Source organism: Platalea leucorodia (genome assembly GCF_965183815.1).
Source record: "Platalea leucorodia genome assembly, contig: HAP1_HAP1_SCAFFOLD_125, whole genome shotgun sequence".
Lineage (NCBI taxonomy): Eukaryota > Metazoa > Chordata > Aves > Pelecaniformes > Threskiornithidae > Platalea > Platalea leucorodia.
The window spans coordinates 108,997-121,573 of record NW_028121412.1 but is presented as its reverse complement, the minus strand read 5'-3'; positions in this window follow the sequence as shown (position 1 = coordinate 121,573).

The window sequence follows — 12,577 nt, the reverse complement described above, 5'->3', positions numbered from 1 at the left end:
GCATAACCTTGTAGTACGGTAACTTTGATTTTGTCTTGGTAACTTTAATTGCAGGCTGAATTGATGCTAATCAAACATTACATAAACTTGGCATGTACAATCCTTTAGACACAAACTGTTGACCAAGTCTGAGACTAGGTTTGGACCCATCTGCACCTAGTCTCCTCTCTGAGGAAGGAGTTTAGAAAGCAAGGGGGTCCACTCTGAACCTCGTGACTCTACAGGAGGGTCCTCCTTACCCTTTTGTGTCCCCGGTCTCTCTGTGAATCAGTCTAACTCGAGTGTAACTCAGTTTTCCTTTGTAGGATTCTTCCATGCAGTAATTAAGAGTGAACCTCGCCATCGAACTTTGTTAAGTCAAAGTTTTACAACATCATATGAAAACCACTTTTGCTATTACCTTTGGTGCAGAAATGCAGGATGAGATGCCTCAGTTGACTCAGCTGAATCCCTTCCCTCAGCAGGGGTAAAGGAGATCCCTGCCTGTCCCTGCCTGGGTATCCTGTGTAATAATAACACCAAAAAAGGTGACATTTAGATGTAACACTGACTCTGAGAGGAGAAATTACACTTCTGGAAAGAAGTGTTTCTCCCCAGCCGAGGGATGGAACATCAGTGGTTGCTTCAGCCTGTTTCACAGCAGGTTCCTCTGGAGCCCCAGGGACACCTGGAGGGAGCCCAGAGGGGCAGAGAAAGTGCTGCCTTGGGCTGGGCCTCTGCTGCTGAGCTGGGCCGGGCTCCTGGGATGGAGGGAGCTGCTGGCAAGTGGGCAGCACTGCAGAGAGACAGCTCTGCGCAGGAGCAGCTCCTCTGCAAAGGGCAGCAGGGCTGAGGGCACTGCCTGCAGGCACTGAGGACAGACAAGAGGAGTGAGAGGTTAAAGGCAGTCTGGGGTGAGAGGACAAGTGAGAGCTCGCTAAGGGAGAAATCTTCACAGCCTTTGACATGGTAAGTGTTAGGCTGCAGGGCAATGCCGATGAGCTCCTGGAAGTGTCTCCTAGATCTGGCACATGCCACAGCTGACAGGACCTGTCGGGGTGGCTCTCCTGGCTTTTCTGGTGTGGAGGAGGAGGACGTGCTCCAGAGCAGGGACTGCCTGCTGCACCATCAGAGGGACAGGGCATGATGGCTCCCTCCTCCCAGGGATGGCTGCAGGGGTGCCAAGCTGGGTGTGCATGCAGCGGTGTCCTGGGCTCCGAGCAGGGTCCCTGCACGCCAGGGGGTTGTGTGCCATGACAAGGACTCTGCTGCCTGCCAGGGTCAGCACTCAGCCTGCCTGGGGATCTCCCCATGGTGCTGTGGGGAGAAGCTGTGGGTGGAAGGAGTGACCCCTGGCAGGGCAGAGCAGGGTCCTTCTGCTCTCAAGAGGGTGCTGTGTGGCTCAGAGGCTCCTCACAGGTCCAGAACACCCCCAGGGCATTTCCAAGGGGATGTTTCAAGAGGAAGGTGCAAGCAGGGGCTACCTGGAAAGGAAGGTGCTTCCCTTAGTCTTCAATTTCATGCTGTGGGGGTGTACAGGGAAAAGGAGCTGCCACTTTTGAGAAGCAGCTGGGATTCTTGACCCGTTACATGGCATGATCAGAAGGTCTGCTAGGAACCTCATAAACTGCCTTCACCTACCCCTCAGCCTACAGGCAGCACCACCATCACCTTTGCTGGCAACATCACGGTTTGTCTGACCTGCTCTTTATCACCTGCAACCAGGGAGATGTGCCTAGACAGTGCCCTCCCACGAGGAGTTTTGTGTGAGGCAGAACCGAGCACACAAATGCTGGGATGGGGTCTCTCAGAATTTGCTGTGAGGAAAACAATGTGGGGCAGGGAAGCAGGTGGAAAAGGTCCGGGAAGCAGAGGGGTGGGCAGGGAAGAAGAACAAACTAAAAATGGCAATTTCAGGGGAAGGAGAATTGGGAAAACTCCCTCTCACCCCTTCCAGCGCAGACACCTTCCTCTGAGCAAGCCCCCTTGCATCCTCTCTGACCCAGCAAAGTCTCTGCCCTCGTGGCTGTGGGGCACAAGGCATCGGCCACCCCCTCTGCAGCCAGAGCTCCAGCAGAGGAGAGGTGCCTCTCTCCAGCCACGCACCCATTTCCCTCTGCAGAGCACAGGGGCTGAGAGGTGCTAAGGCTATGGAAATGGTGTCGAGCAGCTCTATGTGGGCAGGTGAAAGATGCCCAGTGTGTCCTTGCCTAGAAGGGAAGTGTGGAGGCCACCCTCAGAAAAAGAGGGAGAAGTTTAGAAGTCTGAGCTTCTCAGATGCCTACCTCAGGGAAGTGGGGCCTCTTGTGTTTTGTGTCTGTTTTGCATTTGGGTGTTTTGTTTTCATTCTTTTCTCCTATGTGCAGATCTTCAGGGCTGTGCTAATGCTCCCCTCTGAGCAGGGATGCCACAAAGCCTTTTCCACGTGCCTCCCTGTTTATCATCACTGCCATGTTTGCCTACCTGAAGCCCCTCTCCATCTCCTCTCCATCCCTGAATCTAGTGGTGGCAGTCCTGTACTCTGTGGTGCCTCCAGCAGTGAACCCCCTCATCTACAGCCTGAGGAACCAGGAGCTCAAGGAGTCCGTTAGGAAAGTGATTTCATGGCTGTTTTTCAATAGCGAGAAACTTCCCAACACTCCCCACACATGAATCCCAGGCTGTCTTGTTCCAGGCCTGTACTTTGTGTTGTTTTTTTTTTAATTATCGTGAGCATGATTAGCATGATCTCGTCAGAGCTGACTCTCTCATATCATCTCTGTAATAAAATCCGATTTCTCTGGTCCACTGCCTGAAAGCTGGGCTCTTCTTCCAAAGCTGGCGAATGGTACATACCCAAGGCTGTCCTGCACGTGAACTGGTCGATGGTGTCTTTACAGAGGGCAGTCTGGACCTGGACAGGTTTGGGCTCATATTTGAAATCCAACTACATGGGGGAACCACCAAGCCCTTCCCAGGCTCACACATGCCCAGCGCCTGGCAGACCCCAGAGCAGAGCTGTCTGTGAACCTCTGTGTGGGACACAGTCGAGCCTGGGTAGGGGCTGGGTGCTGGGGAGGGCTGCCAAAGCAGGAGGGGGACAGGGAGATGGGGCATTGAGGTCTGTTGTGCAGACCACACCAGGGAAATGCTTCCCCACCCTGAATGCACCTTGCCCTGTGTGGTGCCTGCACAGTTGGGCTGTGCGGCTGCACGTGGGGCAGTGGGGCTGGTGCAAGGATGGGAATGCAAACAGGAGACATGATGCTCCTTGAAGCTCCTGCACTGCTAGGACATAAAAATGACTGCCAACCCACAGCCAGGCAGGGCTGTTGCCTCGGTCACTGCGATGACTCTGGGAACCCAGGAGACAACAAGGGTGGGAGGTCTGGGGTGGACACTTCCAGCGCCAGCTCTGCCAGCAGCCCCTCTGAAGACAGAGCAGCTCCCCACAGCCGCGACAGGACTCGCTGCTGCTCATGGGCTCAGGGGTGTCTTGGAGGCTGCAGCCACTGGCACCACCTGTCAGGAGCCCCAAGGCACACGGTGAGTGTTGGTTCCCTGCGCTGCAGCTCGCCGTGCCTCCCCTCCTGTGCCACTGTCCTCTCTCAAGAGCACCACCAGCTGCATTACTGCCTGCCTGGGTGTGAAGGGGACCTGCTGGAGGTCTTCTCTGCTGACCCCCATGTCCCATGGCTCTGTCCCAGCAATAGCTCACAATCACGACCACGGTCCTTCTGCAGTTCCATCTCTCTGCTTGGAGCTGGACACCACAGCCTGCCTGCATGGTCCCAAAGGGTCCCAGTGAGGCTGAGCTTAGACAGGAGGTTGTGACTGTCCTTGGTCTGGGTAGTTGTGATGATCTGGGTGGGCACCATGAAGGGAAAGAAGGGACAAGGGACAAGAAGGACAAGAAGCAGGAGGGGAAATTTCAGATTAAGACAAAGAAAGAAAAGAAAAAAAAATCTATCTCTCCACCTATGTATCAGTCTATCTCAGCCCAGGATACTGGTGGCCGCCTTTGCTGCAGGGGCACATGGAGGGCTCCTGTTCAGCTTGTTGTCCACCGGAAAACCAGGGTCCTTCTCTGAAAAGCTGATTTCTAGCCGGTTGGCCCTCAGCATGTCCTGGTGGACAGTGTTTTCCCTGCCTGGGCATTTCCCTTTGTTGAAGTTTCATGAGGTTCCTCTCTACCCATTCCTCCAGCCTGCTGATGTCCCTCAGAATGTGTCGCAAATGGATAACCTAGAACACATAAGGAATCACCATCCACGGTGTCAGCAAAAGTGGTTTTAATATGATGTTGTAAAAGTGCGACTTAAGAAAGTTTGATGGCAAGGTTCACTCTATAAATCACCGTGTGGAAGAATCATACAAAGGGATATTGAGTTTCCCTTTCATAAAAGTGAGTACAGGGGGTGAGCAATGACAGAAAATCCAAGTACATGTTTCCTCCAGTATGCTAACGTACCCATAAGTTGTTGCAATTCTTTACTAGACTGGGGTATCTGCAATTTTTCTGCAATCCACCAAGTACCTAAAAATTTTACTTCTCTCCTTGGACCCTGACATTTTTCAAGGGGAATGTCAACTTCTGCTTTATCTAGTGCTTGCCACACTGCTGCTGCCACTTCCCCCACTTTTTCAGGGAAAGTTCCTTCAGTCAGAATATCATCTATATAGTGGTACAGTTTCACATCTTGAGGGAGTGAGGCTGTTTGTAACAGTTCAGCAAGTGCAGCATGAGCAATTGTGGGTGAATGTCTATACCCCTGTGGGAGTCTGTTAAAGGTTTATTGCATACCTTCCCCAGTAAAAGCAAATTTTTCTTTATCTCCCTCCTGCAAGGGGACCATAAAGAACATATCTTTCACATCTAGCACTGCCATCCATGGGTGTGCAGCTGCTTGTAGCGTGGCTGTTAAAGTTGCAGTATTAGGTACTGCAGCCGTTAGCAGAGCTGTGTTAGCATTTAGGCACCGATAATCAATTGTCAGGCGCCATCCCCATTCGGACTGGCCAGACTGGTGAATTGTATGGGTTCTGGAAATAATGTGCCATTTTTCTAAGTCTGCTATTACTTCAGAAATCCGGTTTTGTGCCACAGCAGCAATCGGGTGTAGCAGTACATTAGTAACCTACGCATCAGGGAGTGCAGGGGCAGCGTGGAGTACACACACTGTAGTCTCCCCATTTTTATCAGGGTTAGGGTTAATATTTGAACCGAAGGACCACACGCTGCCATCCCGCAGGCGCCAGGTTCGGCCATTCAAAACATCGAAACCCAAAATATTTTCATTGTGATCTTTGATTGCAAAGTGAGTAGGTAGCATGCGCTTCTCGCCTGGGAGCCTTAAATTCACTTTCACGGTTTGGCAAATAGGACTTGCTCCGTTACCTCCAGTAATTTTATCTCTTTGCCATCCAGGTTGTACACCCAGCATCTCGGCATCCGGTTGTGTTAACATTGAAATTTGTGCTCCTGTATCTATTAGAAATTTCACCAGTCGTCATCGAGGACCAACTGGAATCAAAATATATGGCCCATTATTATTATTTATCCATTGAAAGGATTCCACTTGCCAGACAGGAGGCCCAGTTGCTGTCCTGGCATTACCTGGTTTTTGACCTCATGTTTTGCTGTTCATCCCTAAGGGGGAGGAAAGGGTTATCGCTCTGTCTTGGAGCGTGCAATGGCGCCGGAGTACTCAGAGGACGCTCTTTCATTTCACCATCATCACATTTCTGAAATGCTTGAATTAGACTCAGGATAAAATATAGAAAAGTGCGACTTAAAAAAGTGTGATGGCAAGGTTCGCTCCATTAATTACTGCATGGAAGAACCATACAAAGGGAAATTGAGTTACACGCGAGTTAAACTGATTCACAGAGAGACCAGAGATGCAAAGAGTCAGGAAGACCCTCCCAATGAGTCACAAGGTTGAGAGTAGACCCCCTTCCTTTCTAAACTCCCGATGGAGCCCAGGTGCGGCTAGGTGCAATCTTAGTCTCAGACTTGCACAACGGTTTACGTCTAAGGGAAACAAACCAGACCCTGCTCTGCTGGTCCTTCACGTCTCTCCCAGGAGGCCTGGCTGTGCGAGGAGACGTTCTTGGGTGCCAAGGACTGAATTCTCCCATGAGCGTCCATGACACTGCTGTGTGCCCCAGACCTGCACACTCACACACTTGAGCTGCTCACAAGGGTTTTCCTCTCCTGGGCACTTCTCTGGGCATGTTCTCTAGAGCCACTTTGAAAGAAGACCTAAGCCTTCAGGCACTGCCCTGAGAAGATCCTTTCTCACAGAATCATAGAATCATAGAATCGTTAAGGTTGGAAAGGAACACTGAGATCCTTGAGTCCAACATCTTAACCTAACTGCCTGGTCCGCCTCTAAACCATGTCCCTAGGCACCATATCCATATCCACACATTTTCTGAATATTTCGAGGGATTGTGATTGTACCATTTCCCTGGGCAGTCTGTTCCAATGCCTACCCACTCTGTCCGTGAAGACGTTTTTACTAATAGCTAATCTAAAATGCTGTTATGGAGGCCAGCTCTGTCACAGAGGTGCCCATTGCCCCTCCCTGCCTGCGGGCACAGGACTGCCGCACCACAGGACTGTGACCAAGCTGCCAGAGCACTCCGACCATGCACCAACACAAGGGCTAAGAAGGAGAGTGTGGAAGTGGAAAGAGAGCAGCTTGGAAAAGACCAAGAACTGGTACTCCCTGGCAGTGCTGCTGTGCCAGGGCTGTTTTTCCTCTCCACCTCTGCACCAAGGTACTCCACCTGCAGCTTTACAAAGGTCTGAGGAGAAGGATCTTAGAAAACAAGTCGCTGCAGGGTCGTTTATTTTGTTTAAAGACACAGAGAGCATGGTTCCTCATTTACACAGTCCGTGGATCACAAAAACCAGGTGGATATTGAAACAGAAGCACGAGGAAGAAAGGCACTTTTTTGTGGACAGCATTATTACAACTAAGAAAAGCTAAAAACAAAGTACCAAAGAAAGTCTCAGCCTGTAAGGAGTTCCATTATGAGTGCAATGAGATTTGCAGAAGAAGATGGGCAGTTTCTTGCAGTTTAACAGCATCCCATCACAAGTTTCTTCACGGAACGCTTCAGCTCCCTGTTCCTCATGCTGTAGATGATGGGGTTGACTGCTGGAGGAAACACTGAGTACAGAAATGATACCACCAGATCTAGAACTGGGGAGGAGATGGAGGGGGGCTTGAGGGAGGCAAACATACCAGTGCTGAGGAAAAGGGAGACCACGGCCAGGTGAGGGAGGCACGTGGAAAAGGCTTTGTGCCGTCCCTGCTCAGAGGGGATCCTCAGCACGGCCCTGAAGATCTGCACATAGGACACCACAAGGAAAACAAAACACCCAAAGGCTAAACAAGCAGTAAACACAAGGACCTCAATTTCCCTGAGGTAGGCATCTGAGCAGGAGAGCTTGAGGATCTGGGGGATTTAGAGAAGAACTGGTCCAGGACATTGCCTTGGCAGAGGGGTAGGGAAAATGTATTGGCAGTGTGCAGCACAGCATTGAGAAACCCACTGCCCGAGGCTGGTGCTGCCATGTGGACACAAGCTCTGCTGCCCAGGAGGGTCCCGTAGTGCAGGGGTTTGCAGATGGCCACGTAGCGGTCGTAGGCCATCACAGTGAGAAGAAAATACTCCACTGTGATGAAGAAGAGAAAGAAAAAGAGCTGTGCAGCACATCCCAAGTAGGAGATGGCCTTGGTGTCACACGGGACATTGGCCATGGCCTTGGGGAGAGTGGTGGAGATGGAGGCCAGGTCGAGGAGGGAGAGGTTGAGGAGGAAGAAGTACATGGGGGTTTGGAGGCGGTGGTCGCAGGCTACGGCAGTGATGATGAGGCCGTTGCCCAGGAGGGCAGCCAGGTAGATGGCCAGGAAGAGCCAGAAGTGCAAGAGCTGCAGCTCCCACGTGTCTGCGAATGCCAGGGGGAGGAACTCAGTCATGGAGCTGCCATTGGACATCTGCTGCTTCTGGGCATGGAAACTGCCAAAGGAGATAAAACTGAAACATTCAGAGAAGCTTCTCTTAGCCAAATTTGATTCATTCACTGTGAACTATCTAAAGGTCTTTCCCGGGGGACTGTTATGCAGCTCGGAGGCTTCAGCTCTGGTTTGTGCTGGCTGAGTGTGCTGTGCAGAGCCGTGCCCTCTCCCGAGGGGGTCCTGAAGGGTCAGCCCTGCTTTCCAGCAATGACTCATGGAGGCAGCAACAGCCCAGTGTGTTTGGAGGGAGGCTTCCTGGGGAGGAGTTCCTTGTGCTGCACTGGAGCGGAGGGCAAAAAGCCCAGAAGGACGCTTTCTTCCCCACAGGTTGCTCTGGAAAAGACACTGGACTGTCCTGGGAGCAGAGGAGTCCTGTTCCAGGTGCAGAGTTCAAAACACCTCTCCTTTCCAGCACAGCTCTGCAGAGTATGAGGAAGGGGACAGGGCAAGGATGCTGATTGGCATGGGCAGATCGGGTGCTCTCAGACATCTCCAAGGTCCTACAGGAGAGCTGTGCCCTTCTGGAGGGATGCTGACAGCCCCGCAGGACTCCGTGTCCAGCAGAATCTGGTGTCTTAAGGTGAGGTCTGCTAAGGGAAGCAGTGTCTCATTGCCCAAGCACTGAGTGCAGTGTCTCGAGCCTGGAAAATGAAGAGAGTCCTTGGGCACTTTGGTCCCATGGAAACACCTCCAGGGCAACGCCCTCCAGGGCAACGCCCTCCAGGTCAGGGCCAGAGCAGGCACTCCACACCCCCACCCCTTGCCCCACACCACCACCGTTACTGCCAGGGACCCCAGGAGCAGGAAGAAGAGCAGCACAAGCAGGTGGAGGAACAAAGCAGAACTCTGTGACTCTCCTCCTAAGGGAAGCAAGGAGAGGAGAGGCGGCCGGGCACTCAGGAAAGCCTTCTCCTTACCCAGCAGAGCACAGCACCTCCCAGTCAGCAAAAGCCCAGGGCAGTCGCTCTCAGCCCCTTTGCCCTGCAGAGGGAAGCGGCCACGTGTCAGGAGAGATGCCCCTCTGCTGTGCCAGAGCTCTGGCTGCAGAGGAGGCAACTCCTGCCCTGGACCACACAGCCTTGAGGGCAGAGGCTGTGCTGGGTGGGAGACGGGAGCAGGGGTCTTGCACAGAGGAAGGTGTCTGCATTGGAGGGGATGACAGGGAGCTTCCCAGCTTCTCCCTCCCATGCCATTTGGGGTTGGAGGTTCCTAGAGCTCTCGGCCCATGTCTCTGCTGCCGGGAGCTGTTTCTCTGCCCTCCAGTTTTTCCCTGTCAGGGATCACAGACCCCATCACCCACTCCTGTCTGCTCAGCTCTGACCTGAAGAAACCTCCCAGTTCCAGGCACTCTCTAGAGGTACTCCCCGTTTGCAGGCAGGAAGGAGCAGGTCAGAGAAACCCTGCTGAGGCCAGCAAAGGAGATGCTGGTGCTCTCTGGAGGTAGAGGAGTGGATGCAAGCAGTTGCCTTGGCTCCTACCAGACCTACTGATCTCTCAGGGTGGCAGCTCAGGACTCTCAGGCTCCCTCTCCAAAGGCAGCAGCGCCTTTTCCCCTTTTCCTGAAACAGCAGGAAACTGAAAGTACAGCCTCAGGAAAGCTCTTTAGCTGTAAGGTATCCCCTGCCTTGCTCTTCCTCTGCAAAAGTCCCCTCTGAAATGCCCTGGGCAGCTCTGGCTGCACACCCTGCCTTCACCCCTTCCCCCTGGTCTAACATGAGCCCCTGGGCTGGGAGGCCTCCTGACAGACCCTGCAGGCTGGAGCCTATGAACGCTTTCGGAGACCCTTCCCGCAACGGCAGCTGCATTGCCCTGCACCAAGAGACTTACCGTGTCAAGGGCTGCAAAGGTTTCTTCCCTTGCAGCTCTCCTCTCTCCTCCCACTCCAGGCTGCCTTTAATCTCGCTCTGCCCTACTCCTTTGCCCAGAGCCCTGCCGCGCTTGGCAGAGGAGTTGCTCCTTGGCAGAGCTGTCTCTCTGCCCTGCTGCCTGCTTACCAGGAGCTCCCTCCACCCCAGGAGCCTGTCTCAGCCCCGGAGGAGGGGACCTGCCCAAGACGTCACTTTCTCTGCCCCCCGCCCCACTCTGTGCTCCCTCCAGGTGTCCCTGGGGCCCTCCAGGAACCTGCTTGGGAAGAGACTGAAGGAATCACCGATGTTGCCTGTCTCACCTCTGCAGAGATGTTTCTTTGCAGCAGTCCCTTTCTCCTCTCAGAGACACAGTCACCCTTCCTTGGCCCATCATGAGACATGCCTCACCTCTGTTTCCTCGTGCCCTTGGGGCCAGCACCAGCCATGGCGCTGATGCAGAGCCTGAACCCCCTCTCTGCCCTCCAGGAGCTGCTGTGCTCTTCAGAGGGGCTGGGGCTGTGGGGTGAGTGCCCAGAGCTCTGCAGCACCCTGTGGTGGGCACTGCCATGGGGCCAGCCCAAACTGGGCTGATCTGCTGGGATTGGGAGAGGGCAGGGGAGGTGGGGAGAGATGGGGAGGGGCTGGGCTGGGAAGTGCCTGGGAGAGGAAAGCACCAGTGTAGAGCTAAGCTGTGTGAGTGCGCAGGGCGGGGGCACCCATTAGGGTGCTCACAGTGCAGAGTCAGGTGTCATGGTGAAGGAAGCAAGGCACCAAAGGTGCAGAAGAGAGTGGTCAGTCTGTGCCATGTTCCCTGGACATCCTGAGGAAGCTTTCCTGGGAAAACTGTCCCAGATCAGTCCCGCATGGTGGTCATTTCCATCTCTGTTTGTATATCCCAGCTCTGAGAAGGGACCTTTGCTGCATGGTAAACTCTGTCCTCCTCCAGGGCACGGTGATACCCAATTCCACTGCCATTATTAACAGAAAGGGAATCAGTTTCCTACTGACATTTACTGCACACAAGCCCCATAGCTCTTGTCACAGCTGGCCTCTCTCAGCCAAGCCTGTTCTCAGTCAGCTCCACCTTTAACAGGTGCTCGTGGCCTTGTCTCAACAAATACTGAATATCTCCATTGAGTGACTTCCCATCAGGTGGCCTGGATTGTTGCTCCAGTGTTTCGCTCTGAATGATTTTTCAAGAATCCAGCTCTCTCAGCCTCTCCTTGTCCATAATGTGCTCCAGGTCCCAGCCACCCTTCTGGCCTCTGCAGGACTTGCTCCAGTCTGTCAAAGTCTTTCTTGTACTAGGAAGCTGCATACTGGACTCAGCAGTCCTGATGTGGTGGTCCTGTAGTGGGTTAGCCTTGGCCAGCAGCCAGACACCCACCCAGCTGCTCACTCACTCCCCTGCCTCAACAGGACAAGGGGAGAAAATAAGATGGAATAACTCATGGGTCAAGATAAAGTAAAGGAGATCAGTTACCAAATACCATCATGGGTAAAGACCCGTTGACTTGGGGAAGATCAAATTCATTTGTTGCCAATTATAAAAAGATTCAGACTGTGAGAAGCAATGACAGAAATATTAAAGATCATTCCCCTCACACTTTCTCCCAGGCTCAAATTACTCCATTGTTCCCAGTTCTTCTACCTACCTCAACACCACCAGGAGCAGGGGGGATGGTGAAGAGGGGGTTAACAGTCACTACAGAACATCTCTGCTGCTCCTTCCTCCTCACACTTCTCCCATGCTCCAGCTTGGGTCCTCTCCATGGGATCCCACTGTTTTTGTTGTCGAGGCTAGGTGTTGTTCCTTTCTCTCTCTCTTACTTTTCTCCTTCATACTCACAGAATCATGAAAAATGCTGAGATTGGAAGGGACCTCTGGAAATCATCTGGTCAACCCCCTCAGCTGAGGCAGGTTCAGCTAGAGCAGGTTGCTGAGCACCTTGTCTGGCTGGGTTTGGAATATCTCCATGGATGGAGACTCCACAACCTCTCTGGGAAACCTATTACAGTGTTTGACCACCCTCACAGTCAAAAAGTGCTTTCTTGGGTTCAGATGGCATTTCATGTGTTTTTAGCTGTGTCCATTGCCCCTTGTCTTGTCACTGGGAACTACTGAGAAGAGCTTGGCTCCCTGTTCTTCATGCCCTCCCATCAGGTGTTTATGCACATTAACAAGATCCCTCCGAGCCTTTTCTTCTCCAGACTGAACAGTTGCACATCTCTCAGAATTTCCTCCTATGAAAGATGCTGCAGTCCCTTAAAACAGCTTTATGGCCTTTGCTGGACTTGCTTTCGTAGGTCAACAACTTTATTGTAGTGAGGAGCCCAGCAGTGGACACAGCACTCCCGATGGGGCCTCACCAATACTGAGTGGAGGGCAAGGGTCACCTCTCTCCATCTGCCAGCAATGCTTTTCCTAATGCAGCCCAGGAAGCTGGTGGCCTTTGCCGTAAGGGTGCAATTCAGATCCTACACAGCTGCTTCTCCTCTGGGATGCCAAGGTCCTTCTCTGCAGAGCTGCTTTCTGTCCAGTCGGCCCTCAGCATGATGTCCACAGTGTGGTTTGATCACAGGCTGCCCTCCCACAGTGACTTTCTCAGCAGCACCTTGTCCTTCTTGCAGATCAGCTCCATCTCTGGCACAGGCCCCACGGTGCTGCAGAGTCACCTGGGACAGCAAAGCCCTCTCCTGCCAGGCCTGCACAGCCCAGGCCTCTTTCTCGCTGCCCTT